The 9,035-nt window shown below is 36.2% G+C and overlaps 1 non-coding gene across 1 annotated transcript; it reads right to left on the bottom strand.

The window, feature by feature from the left end:
* Positions 1–8,699: 8,699 nt before the first annotated feature.
* Positions 8,700–8,806, bottom strand: LOC141624729 (small nucleolar RNA R71). The gene has a single exon (XR_012534534.1). It is a non-coding gene; the product is annotated as a small nucleolar RNA R71 (small nucleolar RNA).
* Positions 8,807–9,035: the final 229 nt, after the last annotated feature.

Genomic DNA, 9,035 nt, shown 5'->3' with positions numbered 1-9,035 from the left:
GAATATAATCACCTTGATAATGGGCTAGCCATACATCAAATCGTGGTGTATAGGGTCACAAAAGTGAAAACCTCTTTTGTATCTTAACAAGTTTATATTGTTATTTAGAGTTTATGCACTTAATAGTCATAATTAAGTACAACTTTAAATCCAAAAACTAGATTGAGTACACAATTACTCTATCTCTCGTCATTATTGTTGCTAGTCGTCATATTCTAATCATCCTATGTATCAAGTACAATGATGAAAACCTCCACTGGTTTCTAATATTGACGAAGTGGTACTAGCAAAATTTATGTTTAATCAAATAAACATTTAAAGAAGAAGGTCCCATTAGATGTCCCACAACTAACTTGTTGATTCTTCAATAATTTAGGGCAGTTTTTTTTCTTGTGTCCAACATTTAAGACAATGGAAACTTTATTGGTCGGGATTGATAGGTTTCGTATCGTCATTCCTCAATGACTTTACTTTTAACATTACCTTGTATCAATTCCATTATTATCTTTACTTCTTGAACCTCGTCCTCATCTTAACGGTTTAAGAGAATGCTCCCACTCATTTCAATGAGTCTTTGCTTTGAGAAGCAAAATTGAATTCATGAAGATTACTCTTCATTTGTTCGTTTTAGTCTTAAAACTTTCATTGAAGTGGTTGCGTTATTTTGGTCAATTACGAATTCTGAAAATCTAATCACCAAAATAATTTATCGCTTCAAGGTACTTAATTCAATTAAGCATGTGAAACATAGTCCATTGTAAGTAGAAGTGTTAGTCAAGAATCAAAAACCTGTTTGATAATGAATAACTTTAATCTATACTCTTTACAAGAGATCCTTATCAATGGTTCATTTGAGGTTTTAGAAGCAAATTCATATTTGTCTTTAGTTATGATGTTTTAATGGAGATTCGTTATCAAAATCGAAATGATATCGTATATGAATTGTGGTAAAGAAATAGAACAATATAAAACGGAATAGTGGAAAACTTAACATTTATCGTTTTATTAATACTTGGAAAAACAAGTATAGCATTTACATAGTGACCTCTACCCAACTATGATAAATGATTCCAAGACCCAAATTCATATCAACTTAGGCACGGGGTAGCCGATGCAACCTTCATTAATATAACTCGGTGGATTAACCTTTTAATCGATTCTACTTTTAGAACTCTTGGTCGATAAAATTACTCTAATGTTTATCTATAGCCCAAAACACATCAACAAGGGCACGGGGTAGCCGATGCAACCCTTATCAATTACTTTTGTTGAGTTCAATCCAAATTTCGAATAAATGTGTCCATTATCCAAACCCACATCAACTTGGGCACGGGGTAGCCGATACATCCCTTATCAACATGAATTCGGTGGATTAACATTCATCACCCACTTCCCCTACGTAACAAGGTTTGTACCCGGGGTAGCCGAGTGCACTCCCTCGCGAAATAGGTTTTCATGGTTTCTACTATTTGGTAAGGCTATGTCTCAATTAATTGTTTTAGCGAGAGGTCATGCCAATTTATTATCTATCACGTTTTAAGTGAACTAAAGCGGTGAACTACGATAATTTGAATTGACACGGTCGATAAACTCGATAAGATAAAAAATGCATGTTTAAGTTATGGCGATTTAGCGATGCATGTGACATAAAATAAAATGCAAGCATAAAGATAAATAAATCCTAGTATGGCCTTTCCTAAAATAGAAAAACTATTTAACTATTACATATTCGGAAACCAACTCCATTGGTCCCTTGAACTTCGGTTGTGGCACGCATCTCGAGGTAACACCGTCTTTATGTATCGCCATTCTTGAAGAAATCCGTCTTTGGGAACCCCGGAATGAATAAAATTACATAATAAATTACATAATTTCCTATTATACATTTGTAACTAAAATAAAATAAATCTATTAAATTACAAAACGGTGATACGAGATCACAATAAAATTACAACCGAATCGATATTCCCATACATTTCGGGAAATACCAATTAAATCTAAGGCCATACTAAGTAAAATTACATAATTCAAAATTACATAAATTAAAATTATGACAATCATAAAGAAAAATGCAGCATTATAATATGTATGAACATGCTCAATTTTATGCTAAATCGCCTTTTAATTAGCCAATATCGTATATTACTCGGTTTTTACGGATTTTGTGATTTCAACATTTTATAATCACAAAAATACATAAACTCATATTTATGCATAAGTTAATTACCCTAACCTCTTAGGACTCAAAATATAGTCTTCACTAATAATTTGACCATAATTAACCCATATCATATAAAATTGTTCATAAATGGACTAAAATTACAAAAATAAGCTATTAAACTTCAAATAAATCACAAAATTTCAAATAAATTCAAAATTTGAAATTTAAACTCATGAACATTCTGAAAAATTTCCATGACACTCATAATGTTCAAAATCTTATGTTAAAAATTTCGAAATTTACCGGAAAAAACAATGTTGCGGTTTATCGATTTTTAATAAAATAATCATAAAAACATGGAAAAATTATTTTCACTAACTTTTCAATTTTAGATCTGAAAAAGATAATAAAATGCAACATTAGACGTTTTTCCTAAGTCATAGATTATGTTTTATTAATTTTCCACTAATAATGTCACTATTTATGCTATTTTTCTTCAAAAATCCATAAATCATGCAAAAATACTTCTTTATAGCCAATTATTTTACACACATCTTGTAAAATTGCATGTGACAACATATTAATTTTCTATGACCAGATTCGAAATTTAACTCATATTAACCTATTTTTCACCTAAATCCGAATTTAATAATGAAAAATTCATTTTTCGAGCATAACAAGTCCAAAAATTATGAAAATTTACAGGTTATCTCAAAATAATATATGTGACAACATATCCAAAAATCAACTTAAAATTCGAAGTATAGCTAATTTTAGACCAAAAATGACATTTTTACTCATAAAATCACATTTAAATGTCATTATAGTGAAATATGAACAATAAAAATCCGAAAAATTAACCAAAATATCCTAAAACATTTTAGGACCAGAAATATTAACATGCATGGTTTAATTTCGTGATATATCATAATAACACAAATTTTACAAGTTTTATTTGTTATTCTTATAACTCGGAAAAACTTTTAACCGATTTGCATGCAAACAACCGTGGCTCTTGATACCGATTGAAGGAAATATAAATTCATATACATACTAACATACTCTTATATGTCGAAATTAATTTGTCATAAAATTAAATGTGGATTTTATGCATGCAAACAATAATAAAATAGAGGAGAAATCATGTCCTTACATTGAGGGTTTTGGTTTTATTGGGCACAAAAGAAATCTCCTTTTCTTTTGTTCTTGAGCTTTCCTTATGGATGAACCAAGATCCAAGTGTAGGATCTCTCCCTAAGCTTTATACCCAAGGCTTTCTCTTAATTAAGATTGATATTATAAGAACTAGTATAATATAAATCTAGAAGAAAATTGAACCAAAATATTATTGAACACTTGAATATTTCGGTTTAGGGGAGGAAGAGATGGGAGCTTTTTATCTCTCTAAAAATTCTTATTTTTAGATTAATGAATGGAATGAATCTCTCACACACTAAACAAAGTAGTGTATATTGAAAAATAAGACAAAACCCTTGCCTTTTCTCTCTTGGAAAACCGGGTGGGTGGAGGTGCTTTAGGGGAGCCAATGCATGCCCATATTGGTCTTCACAAGGTGAATAGGGTTGCATGGCTACCTAGCTATTTCATCATTATGTTTTCTATTTAAAATATAAACACAATTTTAGCTAATGCACCTCTATTATTTCGGCACTTTAGTTAATATGGATTCCATATTATTTTGTCAATTTACAATATGTCACATGTCACATGTCACATAAATATGTTATGTATTTTTAACATATTAAAATCAACGTATTAAAAATACGTCACATACAAAAATCGACTTAGTAATTTATAATTACTTGTGCCAAAATATTTTACCAATTTATAAATCACAACAGATTGCATTTATAAAAATTCATTCAATTCCGATTGTTTCTTTAAACAATAATTTCATCCGAGTAATGATACAATTCGATTACTCAAACCGCATCTCATTTAATCACATTTCAATTTGATACGTAAATTTTACTACCAAAATCGTCCGTCAATTTTTCAAGTAATTTAATTAACTCGTAACATTATACGATTAATTAAATGATCAATTAAGAGTATTGCCCTATAGGTATGACCTAGGGGTCAATCGATCACCACCGTCACACGACGATGTAATGTCAAACTCTAGTCGACCAATCATTACCGATATATGTTGACCATTGTGATAACAAAAAATTACTTCCCAATTGTATTCTTTAAAATGAGATTTAATAATGATATTTAAATCACATGATCGCACTATTGTTGAGGACACATTTCCCAACAAAGCGAACACGAGGCGACCTTGCAAGGGCACAACAACAACTTGTTGACGCGGCGGCCAACGATACCAACCCGGATCCCGATTTTCCGGAGGTCGAGTTTGTAACTCAAACTCAAAAAGGTAAATTTATCCTCTTCAAGCAACACCCCCTAACCCCGACTAGGTTTATTTGTCGCGCATCTATGAGAAACCTAGGTTTGGACAAAGAAATGGAAGCTTTGTTTAAGGGAGTCGGTATGAAAGGAATGTATAATATGCATGAGCGGACTTACCCCCGAATTACATGGGAATTTTTGAGTAGCTTGCGTATTGATAAGGATAGAGGAACCGGTATGGTCACCCAACTCCATTTTGGTCTCATGAATCGAGACCACACTATCTCCCTTGCCCGACTTGCAAATATTTTCGGGTTAGAAAATGCCCCTTCACACAAGGCAGCCGACACCCTTCACTTTGCGCGGAGTGTGGAAAGCTATTTCGGGGCTAGAGGATAGAAATGGTACGAAAAGACCGGCTACTTCTTGTCATAATGCACCCATGAGAATATGGCATCGATTTATGGGGTGTACTGTTTTTGCCGTCGATGAGCCTTGGGTTTTTAGGGGTATCGAACCTGAAATTTTGGGCTCTTATTTGTTCACGAAGCCCAAACCCAATAAAATCAATATTCCTCACCACATGGCCCTCCACCTCGCCAAATTGGCTAACTCTCCGGGGAAAAGGGTTCCCCTTCATGTGGGTGGCATCATCACCCGCATAGCCAAGAGCCTTGATCGACCGGTGGACTTATCCACCATGATGTGGCTACTCGGGGAGACCTACATCACAAAGGACTACATGAGAAAATCTCTTGAATGGATCAAGCAAAACCCGTTCGACTGCCTTGACTATTGGCAAGTTCAAAAGCGGAACTCCATCCCGCTTCCAAGCGCCGACAAAATGAAAATTAAGCCCGACCAAGACTCCTACCTCCTTGAACTTGAAGCGGAGGAGGATCCATCCCAACCTCCCCAAGAGCATCCTATCACCTATGGGAGGGATAACCCGACTCAAACCGAGTCCAATCTCTGATTCATGATGCCTACTCCCTCCGTCTTTCAATCCAACCAGTGGAATCCTCAATTTGGCGAAGGATCCTCTTCTCATCAACCTCCTCAACCAACCCCACTCCACTCCGACTTGGTGTCATTCATGAATGACATGAGGTTGGGATTACAAACGGCCGCTAGTGAGAGGCGGGGCATAGAACAACGGTTAGATAAGATTTATTTCGACCAAGCTACGGGGCAATTCCCTATCTTTGATGACTATCGGAGGAGGCATTACAAACACCCTTCCAGCCTTGTACCCTCTTACTACCTTGAGCCGGATGGTGGGTACCCAAAGGACAGGAGCTTTGTCTATGCCGACATGAACATCCAGCCGGATTACTTTAGCGCCCCGGTTTTCCCCACCCCGGCCTCTACTGAAGGGGAGGGGCATGATACTCGATGGTTTAGAGGTGCTCCCTCCATTTTTGGTGAGGCCGGCTTTGCTAGTGGTTTGGGAGGGAACCAAGAGTTGTTCATCGACACTACCACGGGCGCGGGTGACTACACCATGGGCATGAACACGGATGACTTCATCCGGGAACCCGAGTTCGGAACGGGAAATGTTGTTGATGATGAGGAGGGCGATTAGTCCTAGATGGCCTAGATCTTCGTGGCCTACTTTTTCTCCCTTTCAAATCCAAAGCCGAGTATGACTCCCTTAATCCAAAATCTCTCATTCATATTTCCTTTTGTATGCATTTAGATTACTTGTAATATATTTATCCTAGTGATCATGTAGTTGCATTCATCTAAGCTTGCATTAGATTTTAATTTTGTAATATATTGTCACATATAGGACTTGCATCCATTTAGCATAATTTGTATTGTCACTTCAATATTGCATGTAGCCTAGTTCATGCATTGCATCCCCTTTTAAAAACACGAATGATAAGTGCATATTTTATACGTTTTAACCCCCTATATTAGCTTGATTTTACATGTCTTTATCACTTATCTTAAGTGTTTTATAGCTAATATTTGCATTTCTAGTTGTTTTGGATACTTTGACATATTTTGTAGGGAATAAGCTTTTGGAGCTAAAATAACTACAAAGTACTAGAAATTGCAAGCTAAGAGGAAAGAAGACCAAATGGACTAAGGATTGGATGTTGCATGGACTTTGTGCCTCAAGTTGCATGGATTTTTGCATGAGAATTTGTTGGATCAATTAGCAAAATACAAATGAGATCAAACATCCAAGTCAAGTCCAAATTGCAAGTCAAAAGTCAAGGGGAAAGCATGGGATTCCAAAAGATCTTAAGATGCCAAATGCAAGCATTAACCGGGTGATTAATCGCACATTTAATCACCCACATAGGATTCTCCAAGGAATTAAGAGAAAAATTAAGGCAAATAACGGAGGAACACACGACCCCGATCGGGGTTGGCGGCCCCGATCGGGGTTGCATGCCCTTTGGTTTCTTACGTTTCCTTCTCCTCTCTTATAAATAGGAGAGGTATTCCTAGGTTTTGGATATCTCATTTTACGTCCAAGTTTACTACAATAAGCCTCAAGCATTATAAGTTTTCTCTCATTAGTTTTCATTTTAATTTATAAGTTGTTAAGCATTCCTTAGTTAATCTTTCAACATTTTGTACTTCAAGATATTCTCGAGCATTTGATATTTAAGCTTTTGGTTATTTGTTATTTGTTCTTCCATATAAGTTCTCCTTTATAAGGTATTTCTAATTCCAAGTTTACAATTTACATTATTGCTTTAGTTACCACATAGTTATTATAATCAAGTATCCCGTATTTACTTTAGCTTTGTTCTTTTCGTATGTTATATCACCTAATTAATATAATTCATATAACCATGTTCAATATTACTTATAATTTAGTTTCCTTTTTACATTTTAGTATTAGTAGCTAAATTTCCTAGTCTAAAGGCTAGGGGAGCCATGCAAAATCAAATATATAACATGTTTAAATAAGTTTATAATAATATTGTTCAATTGTTTCCATCACATGTTTGCTTTGTTACGCTTAATCTTTGATTATCGACCGTAGTCGTAGATTAAATTTGTTCATTCGTTCTAAAGTCGAGAGGCACGGAATTGAATTAGACTAAGCATGTGTGGTAGGACGACCTAGTCATGGACGAGCTAGGACCCGGTCTATGGTTGATACTAATGCCGTAAGGTGGGTATCTTTAAACCTAAACAATTGACAAAATTATTAGTATCGAGTTTAACATGTTCATATGTTTACCTTTGTATGAGTGACCCGAACCCTTTAGACTATCTCTTATCATATTGTTTATATTGCACTTTTATTAATCACCAACCAAATAAACCAAATCCAAATCGTAATCGACCTTGATAAAAATCTACCCATAGCAATTCACGACGCAATTCCCGTTTCCTTGTGTTCGACCCCTATTACTACATTAATTTGTGTCTAGGGAAATTATCTTTGCATAGGTATGCGATAAATCTATCAAATTTTGGCGCCGTTGCCGGGGAAACGGTTTTATTGCTTTTTGAATTGTCGATTTTTATCTTGTTTCCTTTTCTTGGGGAACACTTGTTCCTTGAGACCGATACTTATCACTTCTCTAGAAATTGTTGTCTTATGCCCAGGTCCTCTCGTAGTGGAGAATTGCTTTCACCGGATTCCGATCCCGAGAAAACATTTAGGAGAAGACGACGTTTTTGGAAGGAAGTGAAAGAAGCCACTTCACCCGTACAAGTTGAAAGTGCTAGAAAGTCTTACTTAGACGATCTAGAGGTTCTTGAAGAGGAGGTTTCTTGTTCATCAACTCCACCACCACCACCATCTACTACCAAAAAGATGGTGAAACTTTCCGATCACTCAAAGCCCACCGCGGCCATGCTTCCAGCCGAAATCACAACCACTCAAATCACCGCGCCGGACTTCGAGATCAAACCGGCATTCATTAGCCTTGTGGAGAGGAAGCAATTTGGGGGAAGTCCTTTGGAGGATCCCAATTTGCATGTGCAAAACTTTTGTGACTATTGCTCCATGATCCATCAAACGGGCGTCACCCAAGCCCAAATAAGGGAAATACTTTTCCCTTTCTCTTTGAAGGACAAGGCCAAGCTTTGGATCAATAGCCTTGACCGCACCGCCATGGGAATCACCAATTGGGAGACTTTGGCTCTTGCTTTCTATCAAAAGTTTTTTCCACCGGAGAAAACTCAAACTTTGAGGAGCCAAATCACCGGATTCCGTCAACAAGCTCTTGAGAGCTTATATGAGGCTTGGGAGAGGTACAAAGAGCTTCAAAGGCAATGCCCACATCATGGGCTAGATGATTGGTTTCTAGCAATAACATTCTACAATGGATGTTGTGCCGAGTCCCGAAGGATTCTTGATTCCGCCAACAATGGGCGGTTTGATCAAATTGACACCGACCTTGCTCATGCCACGATCGAATCTATGGCGGTCCATGATGCCCAATATGTCAATTCCCGAGTTGTGCCATCCAAAGGTAAAGAAGAATCCTCTAACAACTCCGTTTTGCTAGCTCAAATTGCT

Source organism: Silene latifolia, chromosome X, assembly GCF_048544455.1.
Source record: "Silene latifolia isolate original U9 population chromosome X, ASM4854445v1, whole genome shotgun sequence".
Classification (NCBI taxonomy): Eukaryota; Viridiplantae; Streptophyta; class Magnoliopsida; order Caryophyllales; family Caryophyllaceae; genus Silene; species Silene latifolia.
This window is presented reverse-complemented; position numbering and strand designations above follow the sequence as displayed.